The sequence below is a fragment of the Balaenoptera physalus genome, assembly GCF_965194825.1.
Source record: "Balaenoptera physalus genome assembly, chromosome: 14".
NCBI classification, from domain to species: Eukaryota; Metazoa; Chordata; class Mammalia; order Artiodactyla; family Balaenopteridae; genus Balaenoptera; species Balaenoptera physalus.
The window spans coordinates 39800793-39816194 of record NC_138893.1 but is presented as its reverse complement, the minus strand read 5'-3'; the positions used below and the strand labels follow the sequence as shown (position 1 = coordinate 39816194).

The 15402-nt window shown below is 43.8% G+C and overlaps 1 protein-coding gene across 47 annotated transcripts in view; it reads left to right on the top strand.

The window, feature by feature from the left end:
- Positions 1–15402, top strand: part of TCF7L2 (transcription factor 7 like 2) — a 196217-nt gene that overhangs the window by 76288 nt on the left and 104527 nt on the right. The window lies entirely within an intron of this gene.

The window sequence follows — 15402 nt, the reverse complement described above, 5'->3', positions numbered from 1 at the left end:
AGCCTGGATTTGAGACTTTCCAGTCTTACCCCCTGCACCGCCCCCCACCGGCCCAAGCAAAACACTCACCAATTTATCCTAATTATTGGAAAGGAACAATCTAGACTGACATCAGAAAATTTTCATCTGGGCTAATTGATTGTAAACGTAGGGTACAAGTGAACTTGGAAAGGCTTAAATTTAATCTGTACATCCATGGCTTTGAAAGCATGTGGGTTTAATACAGAAAACATTTGTTTGTACTACTAAGAGACAACAACATAAAGTGTGTGTCTACATATATTTTTAATGCACTTTCTTAGGATTTTGTAGGCTCTGAAAGTGGAATTTATAAATTAACCTCTTGAGAAGATAGCTCCACCTTATTAGAATATTCTCTTCTATATATTTATATCATGAGTTGGACTTCATACTTTTGAAATAATTAATGGAAGACATTTTTATAATGAATCCGTGACAGAATTATGCAAAGCACAAAACAATTCATGTGTTTTTCATTTAAGTATCACAAAATGTTATCCATTAATATATTTTGCCTCTATGTTACTTTTAATTTCTAAAAATGGCAAAATAATTTTCTTAAGTAGAAAAATCTTAAGACACATTGTGTCAAGTTTCAGGCTAACTGCCTCCTTATTTTGTAGCTTGCTATAATTGAGTATATATTATTTAGTGAATTTTGCCTCTGTTATATGAATATTAAATATATATGTGTGTGTATATATCACAAAATAATTTATTTCCATAAAACCACTTCTTTGAGTCATCATTTGTGAAGAGGTCTTACGAATTCTTATATTATAAATGAGGCACGTAGAAAGAAGGTTGACATTTTCCGGAAGCTTCTTCCTTCAACCCCACAATAAAACAGATGCTCATAATCACGCATGTTCTTATAATGCTGAGATTTCAGGGCTGGAAAGTAACCTTAGATCAGCTAGGCCCTACCTGCTCTCAGAAAAGGAAACGGGTCCAGAGATGCCTTAAGTGAATTGCCCAATGTCACACGCTGAGTTAGCGGCCAGAAAACGGGAACTGGGCCCAGTTCTCTGCTCTCTTTTACTGTTCCCTCCTGAGGGAGTTGAAAGTAACTTTCCGTGGCTGGTTCTGTTTTGCTTACTCTAAATTGGCTCATTATTAGGGACAGTGTCATAGGCATAAAGAAGTTGTTGACTTGGGGTTCTCATGCAGGTTTCTCCCAGAAAAATGAATGCCATGTAAAAAAATATTTTAACAATACACAAAGATTGGTTTACAAGTCCTTGAGGGGACAATAAGGAAGCCGGTCTGTTTCACTTTTCCTGCCTCCCTGAATTTCCCAATGGGGGTCTAGGTTTGAAATTTATTTTTCTGCTTTTGGAAATGCTGGGCAGGACTCGCCCACATGGGTTTTTTTTGTTTGTTTGTTTTTCTTTTTTCTTTTTTTTTTTTTGGAGGCACAGGGAAGGGACATTATCTTTAAAATCTCTTAGAGGCTTTTTCTCTCTTGAGTCTGGGGAGAAGATGCAATTCTTAGAAGTGGTTCCGAGCGGCCTCAGCCCCTCTTGGGTGTGGCCTGGAGGTGAACCACCTCTAGGCTGGCAAGCGTTACCCCTCCCCCACTCCCCCCCAAGGAATGGGGTTTGTCCATTTGGAGAGTGGTAGATGACTGCCCTCCCTCCCTCATCCCCACCGCCCCCCACCGCCCCTCAGATTCCATAAGGGCAGTTGCCGCAACTTAGGCCTTAAGCACTTTGTTTTCTCGTGTATAAATTACCAATCAGGGAGTTGGTGAAACATTTTTCCAGAGTTGATGTGGATTTTGGCAGGGGGCGTAGTGAAGGAACTTCGGTTCCCTTTTCCTCTGCTGTTGATGGGGAGGCATGCTGACCATAGCAACCACTGTGGAGCCTACACCAGCGTTCTGACGGAGACCCTTGTCCAAAGGAGCCACAGCGGGCAGCTGTAATCCCATCTTCTGTGCATTCTGCTCTGCTCCTGGGGACCTGGGGCGTGGCACTGCACAGAGGTTATGGGGTGGTGGTGGAGGGTGGACTCTGGGAGCTGGAGAGGGAAGCCATGAACTTGGACAAAAAGGAAACTAAATTCGTGAAATACTTAATGCTTGTGGCAACTGAATGGTGTCTCTGGTTATATGAGTCAGCCCTGTAATTGTACATTTCTGCAGTCTTCACCTGACACCAGGGCTGAGGAGGGGCTGTGGAGGTGGAAAGGGAGTTGGAAGAGGGAGAATGGGAACATAGCGGGGGAAGAAAGTCTGGAGGTTGCTGACCTCGGGGTCACGTATAGTTTTGGGGGATGGAGGAGTTGTATACCTTGGGAGTATAAATTTATGATACCTTTTCACTGGACGTAGGGCAATGTGTCGACCCAGACCAGCTTGGCAGGTACGGTGTATCTGTATTTGTACAGGGGGCATTCTGGATTGTGGCTGGTGTACCATTCGGGTCTCTGTATAGCTCAACATTGGCCAAAAGACTCTGGTTCTCCTTCAGATTCTCTGATGAATGGCTAACTTTTCTCGAGACACTGGGCTCTTCCTCACTTTTTTGTTTTTTATTGTCTTGAATAAAATGTTGTCACATCACAGTGTTTCATCAGACCTGTTTCAAAATAATTGCCTGAGGATTGCTTCCTAGTTTCTCCGAAATTTGGATTTATTGTAATTTCTGGGCCAGGCTGTTTCATAATTATTTCTAATGTTTTATTTTGAAACTAGAGAAGTGTCCAGTGTTTGTTACTAACCATTATAGAGACTATAGCTATCACAGGTTGCTAAGAAAATAACTTTCCCTGGTACCCATGGGGGTAGAATTTTCAGATGGAAATTTAAAGCATCTTGTTGGCATATTTTAATCTGACTGGATTTTTTTTTCTCATGTGGTATGTGGGTTACCACATTGTAAAAAAATGAATGTGTAGATTAAATGTTCTTAACAAGTGGAGTTCAATCGATCAAATAATATTTATATTAAGAAGCAAGCCCTACAAAGTTTAGTTCCTGTAACTGATACAGCATCTTGTTTATTATAATCCAGTGGTTCCTAATCTGTGGTCAAAAGAGAGTAGAAATTATTCCCCAAGGATGATAATTTAAAAATTTTTTTGTTTTGGCTAGCCAAAAAATAGGAATTTATACCACAGATTTGTCTCTCTCTCCCTCTTCTTGGATTTCCCTTTCCCCCCGATTCCCCCAGAAATTCATGGACTTCCTAAAGTCACAAGTGCCAGTATCCTCTCTTCTCGTCAGCCTCCTGAGTTTGTATTCTAATTCATAGAACTCGCTCATGTTTCTTTCTCTGGTTTTTTAAATTTATATTTTAAATTCTTTGCCTCTTTTTTTTTCCCCTCTTCCAAAGTGAGTGCCAAGCAGCTGGGCTGTGCTAAGTGGTGGTGTCTGAGTCTTGGCTAACCCACCTCCAGGGCCCCTGTGAGGAGCCCCTCCCCGGTGTCTTTGCTATGCAAAGACTTTCATTTAACTTCCTTTGCACCAGCAAAAAAAGATTCTGTACCAAAAATGGTGGTATTTTGGTATAGTATGTATCTTATAAAATGGCAAAAGGCTTCAAAAGTTCCTACCGGTGTGTCTTGGGGGTTTCCTCTTGAAGTTGGTGTGGAGTTTTACCTTGGGGTGGATTTCTAGCGGTTCTGGGTCTTGTGTGTTTTGTTGTGTAATGAGCAGGCAGGTGTGTGCTGAGAAAGCTGTCTGAATCCCGAGGAGCAAAGCCCGCCAGACTGGAGTGTGTAACTCTCTTCTTTGGTTGTTGTTATTGCTTAAATGCTGAAAGAGAGCGGGAAAGCTCTTACGAAATGTACGATGGTAGGACTTCAGACAGGGTGTCTGCTGTTTGAGTTGAGCGTTTTCAAGCTCAGAGGGCATGCTGAATCTTTCACTGTTGTTTCTGAGAGTTTGGGGGCGGGGTGCAGGGGAGCTGACTTGCAGGTAATAACAAAAAATTACCTTGAGAGCATCCTCTTGGTTATTAAGTACAAGCGGATGTTTCGGTGTGTTATTTGACTTGGGTTGTATTCTGTCCTGTTCTGCCAGATGTTTGGTGGCAGTTAGTATGTGATAGGAGGCTCTGTCCTGGACGCTGAGGTCCGGCAAAACCATCACAGCCCCTACCTGTGTGGGAGGCTCTCTCTGTGCCAGGTGCCGTGAGGGGTACTGGGTCCGTGAGGGTGTATGATCAAGGAGATGGGATGTTCACTGAGAAGCTGCTAAGGTTTACGGGCCGGGACTGTCCCCTGAGGAAATGGCATTTAAAATGAGATTTGAAGGATCATTTGGAGTTGGCCAGGTGAAGGGATGGGAGGTGGGAGTACATTCCAGGCAGAAGGAAAAACATGTACGAAGGTCCTAAAGAGAAGAGAGCTTAGCTATGATGGCTGCTGGTCACGGAGGCACAGGGACGGTGGCCTGGGTAGGGTATGGTGAGGACTTGGCATCTGATCCTGACCACTGTGGGAAACCATCGGGGGGTTTTGGCTTGTGCTAAGCTGCTGGTAGTGGGGAAGGTGAAGTGGACACATTTGGAGGGACCATCAGTAGAACTTGCTGATGGATTCGATGTTGTCAGTGAGGGAGAAATAATTTTTTAATTTCTATTTTGTTTATTCCAGCTCTATTGAGATATCACTGACATATGACATTGTGTAAATTGAAGGTGTACAGCATGTTGATTTGATACACGTATATTTTATAAAATAACTACTGCCACGGCATAGCTAAAGCCCCATCCCATTACATAATTACCATTTCTTTTTTGTGGTGAGAATATTAAAGATCTCCTCTCTTAGCAGCTTTCAAGTATATGGTACCGTATTGTTAATTATAATGCTCAGGCTGTACATTAGGTTCCCAGAACTTACTTCATTTCATAACTAGAAGTTTGTACTTTCTGACCAACATCTCCCCATTTCCCCCACCCCTGGGTCCCTGGTAGCCACCACTGGACTCTCTCTGTTTCTGTGAGTTCGGCTTTTTAAGATTTCACTTATAAGTGATACCATGCAGTATTTGTCTTTCTCTGTCTGACTTATTTCACTTAGCACAATGCCTTCAGGGTCCATCCATGTTGTCACAAACGGCAGAATTTCCTTTTTTCTCGTGGCTGAATGATATTCCACTCTATACATGTAACACATTTTCGTTATCTGTTTATCTGTTGATGGCCACTTAGCTTGTTTCCACATCTTGGCTATTGTGAATAATGCTGCAGTGAACATGGGAGTGCAGATATCTCTGAGATCCTGTTTTTGTTTCTTTTGTGTATATACCCAGAAGTAGGTTTGCTGGATCATATGGTAGTTCCATTTTTAAGTTTTTTGAGGAGCTTCCATGCTGTTTTCCATAACGGCTGCATCAGTTTACATTCCCACTAACAGTGCGTAACATTCCTTTTTCTCCACCTCCTCGCCAACACTTGTTGTCTCTTGTCTATGATGACAGCCATTCTAACAGCTGTAAGGTGATTAGTTCTTTGTCGTTTTGATTTGCGTTTCCCTGATGATTAGTGATGTTGAGTGTTTTTTTGTGTACCTATTGGTATATTTCATGTACCTTCTTTGGAAAAATGTCTACTCAGTTAGAGATGTGTCTCTTTTTTAAATCGAAGTACAGCTGAACGAGTTGTCTTTCTTTTGTTTTTGGCCGCACCTCGCGGCTTGCAGGTTCTCAGTTCCCAGACTAGGGATTGTGAACCCAGGCCACGGTAGTGAAAGCGCTGAGTCCCAACCGCTGGACTGCCAGGGAATTAATTCTCTGAGTTGTCTTTTTTAGAGAGATTAAGATTCTAGGTTTCCTAACCCCACAAAGCAGTGTGGCAATATGAAATGGGAACAATTCAAACTTAATTAACAATCCAAACTTAAGAGTTATGTCAATTATCTATTAGATTTCTATTTATTCAGAATGTATTTATGGAAGGGTGGAGAATTCTCCCTTTCCTTCCCCAAAATTTAGATAAGTAGCTCTAGGTGGTCTTTCTCTCTTGGTCTTGTGTTCACCGTTGATTCAATCATTGGCTCACATTGATCGATCCTGCAAATATTCAGTGATCGCTTACCATGCGGGAAAAAAGTATTCTAGATGCAGAGAGAAAGTGGAGTCGGTGATGAATGATAGTAACAATAATAACAAATAAGTCTGGGACGTTTCCTTCGTGCCAGGCATTGTGCTAGGTGCTTTTCAGATATTTAATTATCCCCACTTTCCAGAGGAAGAACTCAGAACAGGGAGGTGAAGTATTTGCCCAGCTGTGGGAGTCCGGATGTGAAGCAAGGCAGCCTGCCTCAGAGCATGCCATCCTCTTAACCCCACCAACCCCAGAGGTGGCTGAGAAAGAGACAGGTAAATGGGGCACAGTGCCATGTGCAGAGTGCTGCCAGGGGAGCACTAGGTGGAGCCCCCAGCCCCAGCTGGACACGGTGGGCTTGCTCGAGGAGACCTGCTAGCTTCACTGAGAGTGGGATGTGAGGTTGGCTAGGGATTTGGTTTCTGGGTGTGATTACTGCAGAAGACTCACTGACACATTGTGGGAAGGGAGGGCAGATGCTCCAGGGGCAGGTGAACGTCAGGTGATATGAGGGTGTGAACTGTGTCGACTTCCTAAAAGCCTTTCCCTGTGCATTTTCTGCAGTCCACTGCACATACACTTTCCTCTTGTGTTTTTTGTTTTTTTAAAAAATCCATTTATCTGTGACTCAACCAGACTTTCTAGAATACTTAGGATGTGTCTCCTAGCAGTGGCTGAGTCAGACCTTTCCCATTTCACAGACAGAACCACGATTAAGGGTGTATGCTTTGTCTAAGGATATAAAGCAAGCCTGTGAGCCCTGCCCATATATTAGGATTTTTATAAGGAGAGCTATGAGGAACTACCATTGAGAACCAGGCAACAAAGTTATCTTTCTTCAGGGAAGACGTGGTAGATCGGATCAGGTATGCTTTAAAGGGAGAGAGTGGAGTAAACCCCAGGATGGTCCATAACAGTCTATGGTTAAAAGTCCAAGCTTCCTGTCTCGTTCCAGAAAATACTCTACGGCAAGGAGTTCTGAAGTTTTGAGGTTTGGGTTCATGCTGTGGCAGCTGACCACCATGGCAATGGAAATATCCTACCAGGAAGGATTGTGTAAGCTCAGTTGTATCCTCTTCAGATTAGAATCACAGAACGTTTCACAACCTTCAAATCACATGTCATGTCACCCAGTGCTGTCCCTTCTGTTGTTTAATCACTGCTCAGAAGTCCTCTATTGGCCATACTGTTTTCGAACACAGAGACGGGGCATCTGTCTATCTCCTGATGGAGACCATTTCCTTTGGTAGAACATGGGTTCTTCAAGTTCTGTCTTCGTATTGCACTGAAATATCTCTCCTTGAAATGCTCAGACTTGATTTGTGTTTTGCTGTTCAGTTCTGCTCAGGCTTCTTCCACTTACCCATCTTGAGAATAAGAAGGTACGTCTTGTGCGTCCTTCCCTCATCACCAGGTTTTCTCTTCAAGATTATCCTCCATTGTGACTCACATCTTCAGTGACTGATCTTAAACTATTTAAGGATGGGAATTGCTCGTTGTTGATTGAAAAATCCTACCTCCAAAGTAAGTGACATTAATTATTAAGTGTAGCTTTCCTCATTCATCAAATTTATGTTCATTGTAGACACTTTGGAAAAGAGCCCCTAATCTTACCACTCAGAGATTATGTTACGAATCGTTTGCTATATTTGGTATATTTCCTTCTAGACTTTTTCTGCTGAGTGTATTAATATTTATATTAGTTTTTAACATTCTTGAGCTCATGGTAGTGCTTAATGTTTTCAGCCTTGTATTTATTTAAAATAAAAATCGCTGTAGTGAATAAGCACTTCTCCATGTCATTAAAATTCTTAAGGATTTTTAATAAGCATGTAATAGCCCATACTATGATCATACTCCAATTTACTTAATCAGTGCCGTATTGTTGGGTCTTCAGGGTATGTCCTTTTGTTTCTGCTACTCTAAATAATCCTGTGAGGGACATCTTTGTGTGCTCCCTCCCCACCCCCACCCCCATCCTGTATTATTTCCTTACGATAGATTACTAGGAGGAAAGGTAAAAGAGAACAAAATTTTAAAACAGTTCTTGATACATAACCATAAATATCTTCCTGATAGGCCTCAATTTTTATAACTATCAGCAGTGTGTGAGAGTTAGCCTTACCATGATCAGAATGATCATATTATCTCTGGGGAATTAAACAAAAGAAAAAGTTCAGGCTTCCCTGGAAGGATGTGCCCTTACTCCATGTTGCTCCAGAAAAGAGACCCAACCAGCCCGATCCAAGTCAACCTTCCTAAGGCCTTTCACCTTCAAAACAGGCAAACAAAAATGATTGCTTCTTATATGGTTAGCAGGTTTTAAAGTCAGCTCATGTTATCATGGTTGCACAGAATGAGGTATATTCATTTTAGATACAGCGTTAACTCTTTAGATACATTTTATTAGCCCCCCTGATTATATGCAGCACATTTAGGGCTATTTTTGGAGGTCTTGGAGTATACTTCTATAACCCCAAAGAATTGTAGAGTTTTTTTACGTCTTAGTATATCTTCTTTTTTTTTTTTTTCTTTTAAACTTTTAGGATTTTCTCTTTATCTTTATTTATTTTTGGCTGTGTTGGGTCTTCGTTTCTGTGCAAGGGCTTTCTCTAGTTGCGGCAAGCGGGGGCCACTCTTCATCGCGGTGCATGGGCCTCTCACTATCGCGGCCTCTCTTGTTGCAGAGCACAGGCTCCAGACGCGCAGGCTCAGTAGTTGTGGCGCACGACCCTAGTTGCTCCGCGGCATGTGGGATCTTCCCAGACCAGGGCTGGAACCTGTGTCCCCTGCATTGGCAGGCAGATCCTCAACCACTGCGCCACCAGGGAAGCCCTATATCTTCTTTTTAATAGCATGTTATTGGGCAAAGGTATTATTTATTTTATGCTGTGTATGAGCTTGTTAAGAATATGATCCTGGATTATGTTTCTGGGAAAACATACCTGCTTCTCAAAAACTCCGTTTCTTGCTGTGTTTAAGATCAGTCCACACAGGGAGTGTGGGGAAGGCTGGCAGCTTCAAATCAGTTTTGACCATTTCCAAATGCTGTGACTTTGTGCTCGGGCGAAAAAATCTTTGGCAGCTCTGGGCTAGCGTTTCCCGACATTTGTGTCACTGAGTGTTAATAAGGTTACTAGGAAAAGGGTTCCCTCCTGAAAGAGGTTTAGGGAAGCTCTGGGTTATGTAGAGTCGGTTTCTTCAGGGCGGGCTCTTGACTTCTCTGGGTGCTTGGAAACTGCAGGAGGAGTCCCTAAGGCCTGCTTGACTAGAGAATTCTTCTTGGCATCTTCAGGGACAAGATCAGTGCATATTCTGGAAAGTTTCAGTACCTGCTCTGTTTACCCAGCGTGGGAGCTTGTTTTAAATTAACATGGATGTACTTCGAGCTCAACTCGTGGATTTGCCTATGTTTATCTTTCCAGTAAATAAAACAAAATTGTTCATTTGGCAACAGTGCTGTCCTGCTTGTCCTTTCTTGCCTGGCTGACTTCACTCTATGTATTGGGCTTGCTTCTCCAGCCAGATTGTAAGTTTCTTGAAGCCAAGGAGCCCCATGGTTTTATTTCTTTGCAGGTGGCTTTCTCTCCTCCTACTGGTGCTTTGTTAGTTAAGCAGAAAACCAATTTCTGGTGAGAGAGAAGAGTTGATTCGGTCTGGAACAAGTGTGACTTCATCGTTACCACAGAGAGTTCAGAATCGTCCTGGTTTTAGCACAAGAGCTTGTCCACGTGTCTGCTTTCTAACTTGACAATCCACCCTTATACATTCCAGCTCACAGCGGAACCTGTATCATCACCCCAGTAGCATTTATGTAAACGCGGTTCACACAGAAGCTCCAGAAGGTTGGGCTTGGAGGGTTTCTGTCTCTTTCCAATCTTGTTTAAACCGACTGTTCCTTAGGAATCCTGTTATAGGATGCCTGAGTGTTTTTTTTAAGAGAGTACCCAATTGGGAAATCTAAGATTCGATGATTGATTATGGGAAATGGGTATTTTCAACAATGTAGGGTATGTGAAGTGATTTCCTGATTGGCTTGTTAATGGCTTGCAGGTCAGATTTTCATCTCTTTTAATTAATTAATAGAACTGAACACCTGGATTTCGGAACTGTCCCTTGGAGTACACTTGGGAAATAGGGAGAGAGGGACCCTAGAGGGGTCTGGATGGGAAGGTTTATAGTTACGTCCATTATGCATGTAAGGATGTGAAAATCCCTTGGGTGAGTGGAGTTGCTCAGGAGTCCGTGGGCAGAAATAGCCATTTGCAGACAATTATCCAGATCCTTCTCCAGCCTGTGCTCTCCCGAGTGCCTGATTCAACCTCCATTCGGATGCCAAACAGACATGGGAAAATTGGCTTGTTCAGAATCAAAGCTTTTATTTCCACCCCTCTCCACCACCAAGCCTGTCACTCCCAGTGTTCACTGTCACAGTAAAGATCATCAACGTTCACCAGTTGCGTGGGCCCCAGATCTTGGAGTTCATCGTTAACTCATGTTTCTCTCTCACGCCCCACGTTCAATCCACCAGCCTGTCCTGTGGGCTCATGACCCACCCACATAGCATATCAGCTCTGCCTTCAAAAGAGCTGTGGATTCAACCAGTGTTTACCACCTCTGCCATCACCACTGAAGTCCAGGCTGCCGGCACCTCTCACCAGGGTGTTGCCAGAGCACCTACCCCAGTCTCCCCACTTCGTACTTTTGTCGTTTCCCATTTTCCTTCCTTGGTCCCTACACTTCATTCCTATATTTGAGATGGCCTTTTAAGTCCTTAAACAGATCATGTCACATACTTCTACTGAAAACCTGGAGGATAGATATTGTCCATTGAAAGAGACACACAGAGCAGCTATGAACAGGTACTTAGCTCTGTCACCTGATTGGAAATTGGGACCTGGAGATTCTCTCAGAATGGAGAGCATACTGGTCGATTGGGCCCAGGAGTGTTGTGTTGGCTGGAGGAGAGAAGCTGGGGGCAGTAGGAGGGCACGGAGGCTGAGTGAGCCCCCATCCATCAGTCCTGTGCTGGTGCAGCAGGATGTGGCCGACATCTGGGCCACCCGCCCCTGCGTCGCACCCGAGCCCCGCCCATCTCCACATGTGTGCAGTCCGTGCAGCCACAGCCTGTCTGCAATGAGAGGCTTGTGAGGAACTCTGGCAGGCATGATGCAATCTGTTTTCCAGCCAGAGCCTGCGCAGCGAGTGGATCCGGGCCGTGATTCAGTGCATCACCGAGACTGCCTAATAGGCTTGAATGAAATGGGCTCACCATGTGCCAAAGTGCAGTAGGGCAAAGGCCTCTTGTTCTTCTTGCTGGAGGGCGCAAGCTGCCTGTTTCTCTCACAAGAACATTGTCTGTGTTGCCCAGGTGTTGGGGTGAAGAAAGTAGCAAGTGTTTAAAAAGGCTGAAGAAGGAAGGAAGGCTTGAACCACAAGCCTTGGGACTGAACTGTCCCCGTGGCCCCCAGAGACCCCACGGGGGTGGGGTCCCCGTTATTGAGACTTGTCTTTGGACCTGACCTCTGACCCTTCCCCTTTCTAATTCTCCTGCAGTTAGACCTGACTCAGGGATGCACATAAGATTCTGAGAGAAGTGTTTTTCCCTAGCCCTTTCAAACTCAAGGGAGAAGCCAACCTTGCTGGGTGGCGGGAGAACATAAAAATCTAAAAAAAAATATGTCTCAGTAACAAGAAAGGGGAGCAAGGCTGGGAGGAGGGGCTCCTGGGCAAACGTTTAGGATGATTCAGCGAAAACTCAGGAGAAAATAGTTTTTTGGGAAGAGGTAGCTAGCCCCCCTTCCACCAAAGCCCATAAATGGAGGAATGTCTGAAGCCAAAATTGTACTGATCAAGGCAAGAAGACATTGTCAAAGATGGAAGAAGTGTGTTTGACCGGGAGAAACCATTTCCATGTTTAAAATACAGCCAAACATCTCTCCTCCATTCTTCCTCAAACCCCTTCCCATTTTCACAAAGTGCTTGATTGGCATAGTCTTTATTATGCTTTCCTCTTCAATTATCAAGTTGTTTTCAGGAATCGAGAATAACATCTATGTACTGACCTTCCAGTATAAGAAACCAAATGTTAACAATGGAGCAGAGTCCACATTTATTTCTACACCAGTTTTGTGGGGTTTGTGTGTGTGTGTGTGTGTGTGTGTGTGTGTGTGTGTGTTTGTTTTTTGCTGCTGCTGACAGCATCCTCCTCTCCCCCTAAATATAGAGAACTACCTTTTCCCTATTCTGGTTGGTCCAGGTAGACATGTGACTGGGCAAGGGGCAGGCATGTGGTTTAAGCAGAGATACTTAGGAGCCTTCACTAGGCAGAGAGGGTCTAACTCTGTGGTTCTTTGCAACTCCCTCCAGACAGACAGACAGACACACACACACACACACACGCACACACGCGCGCACACGCACACATACACACACACACACGCACACACGCACACACACACACACACACACACACACACACGCAAGAATGGAGGGTGCTTGTTTGCAGTAGGGGAGCGTCTGTATGAAACCATTTAATTCTGTGTATCCAGCTCCAGTCCTGGGCTATCCAAGGAAGCCAACTAGTCTGAGATGGTTTTCTGTCACTTACGACCAAAGGAGTTCTAGCCAATAGTTTTCCAAGCCTTAAGGCTTATAAGAAATGTTTCCTGTTTCAGTTTTTTCAAACACACTGGAGCGTGAACTGATTTTTCTGCTACTATGTAAATAGGGACCCACGTGAAGGAAACATACTTGCCTTCTTTAAGAGTGGGTTGATTTGTGCTGACCTGAGGGAGACATACCATATACAATTTCTCCCACAAACAATTTCTAGAGAGAGGCTTGTGTGAAAAACAAGGAAAAAAAAAAAAAAGCAGTTTCCATGGTTTGCTCCTGTGGTCATGGGGAATTTTGAAAATGAACTTGAGGCATTTTCATGAAATTCCTGATTTCATATTTTTAGTTTCACAGAGTTTTCTCTTCTGGCTCCTACTTAACATAGTCATCTTTGCCCTACAGTGCTCTTATTTCTGTTACTTGGGATAATTAAGGAACACCCAGTTAATTAATAGTACTAATAAGCATGGCCCATTTTGTTGAAAAATGTGATCCTAACCCACATAAATAAGGAGGTGCCAGTGGTCTCCTCTACATATTAACACTTACTCATTATTTTAGAAGCACGGCTTTCTTATCATGGATAATTACTGGCAAACTGAGCATACAGGTGTTTATTTCTGCTTGATTTATTGATTATTCCAACTTTCCTATTTGATGAGGGTTCCATCCATTTTCCTATAAAACACACATGAACCAGGAGAGGATCCTGCAACTCCAAAAGACCAAAAACCTGTTGTTCCAAGGACTGAGCAGAGTGCAGTGTTTGCACCTAGACTGAGGCTCGGTAGTATCTGTTTGGAGCATTGTGTTGAGAGAGATTCTGAGGCTTTCTATGTCATGGCTCCAAGGGAAAGGAGGCACTGATGGATTAATATCTGGGTGACGGAGGATGGAGTAAGGGACGATCGAGGTATCGCAAATGTCATTTCTGCTTTGGGGGGAAAGTGTCAGAAATTGAGCCTTCTACTGGGTCTGTCAGAGCCCAGTCAAATGTCCATTATGATGGACATTCTTATGACTCACCATTTAAAAATTTTTTCCAAACGAAGCGATGGGAAAGAGCAACATTTTTCATCTGAACCAGGAATGAGAAAATGAACCTCAGCTTTGGAGCTGGCCTGTGGCTCAGCCGTCTTGATTTATTTTACTTAGTTCCTCCCATGGCCAGGAGCTCTCCTTGCCCTCCATGACCAATAGGTCTTGCAGGACATGATGTGGACCATGTGTGATGTGCAGATTCAGCCCACTTTTTGTGCATCACACCTGCGAATGTTGGCAGCGTACACAGATTTCTGACAGTTACTAAAATATGGACTTCAGGAATGAAGTCCACATTTCTTCTTTCTTCCCACCCTACAATTAAAAGTTGCCCTATTAAAAAAATCAAGATGTGTCTGAAGACGATGATAACTTTAATGCTATCTAAACTTTTATTTTAGAAGGGAGGCCTTTTTTTTTTTTTTAAATGAACCAACTCCTTGTTTATTTAGTTTCTTTTTGGTACCTACCTGTGATAACTTTTATCCTGATTTATTCTTTGCTCTATGAGTCCAGGCCTGAAGTGAGTCGCAAGCACAGTTCTCATGCCAACAATCTCGTGGTTAAGCTTTAGAACACGATTTGAAAAATATAAGCCATTGAGAGGCAATAAGGACATATGCTGCGCTAGTGTGTGTTTGGACATCTGTGTGGAATAAGTGAGTGGGCAGAGAGGGCGTGTGTCAAGGAGAGGGAGGGCGGGCCATTGGCGTGGGGAAGTGGCCTGGGGTTCCAGCAGTGGCCAGCACTGCATCCAGAGGCCAGCAGGGGGGTGGGTTTGGCCAAATGTTCCGGTGTCTGGATGCCTGTGTGAATTTCCTCCCAAGTTTTCAGTTGGCAACGTGGGATCTGCTGCATCTGGAGCCAAGGGTGGGGATTGTCCGGATCCTGTTAGGTGCAGGGCTGTGATACCAGAGGTCAGAACCGAAGCCAAGGGAAGGGGCTTGGGGAACTTTTCTTCAAGCACTGTCCTGGGGCCTCACTTCCAACAGGATTGCACATTATAGACCAGAGACTTGTTCTCTCTCGTGCTCACTCTCCTGTTCCTGATTTTTGTTTTAATCTCACAGTTGATCGTGGATTGGCATGTTGAAAGGGTACTGGGGAGTTCTCTTGGTCTAAAGGCCTCATTGTGATAATTAAGAAATGGGTGCATTGAGAAATGGAGAGATGTGCTTAAGATCATGATAATGCTGGAGGTTTATTGAGCACTTACTAGGTCCAGTAACATTATTGTTCCAGTAATTTACTACTGTTACTAATTTCCGTTCTAAGTAATTTGTATGATTGTCATGTTGAATTGGCACAACACCCTATGAGTTAGCAATTATTATGATCCCATTTTATAGATGAGGAAACTGAGACTCGTTGAGGGTGGGGTGATGATCTGCCCAGGGTCACACAGGTGGTGAGTGGCCAGCTGGAATTTGAATGCGGGGAGTCTGACTCCAGCACTGGGGCTCTCACCTATAGGTGTTAATGTTGCTTCCGTAGGGAGCAAGCACACAGCCAGGCTGGTGCTGACCTGGCTGCTTCAGGAAACTTGGAGGCATGTTGTGCCTTTGAGATGCTGTTTATTCCTGTTGAGGAAACAAGGCTTTGTGGGTTTTTAGGAGGACAAGGTATGAACTCGTGGCAAAAGAAAGGAACTAACAAAAGGAGAGTT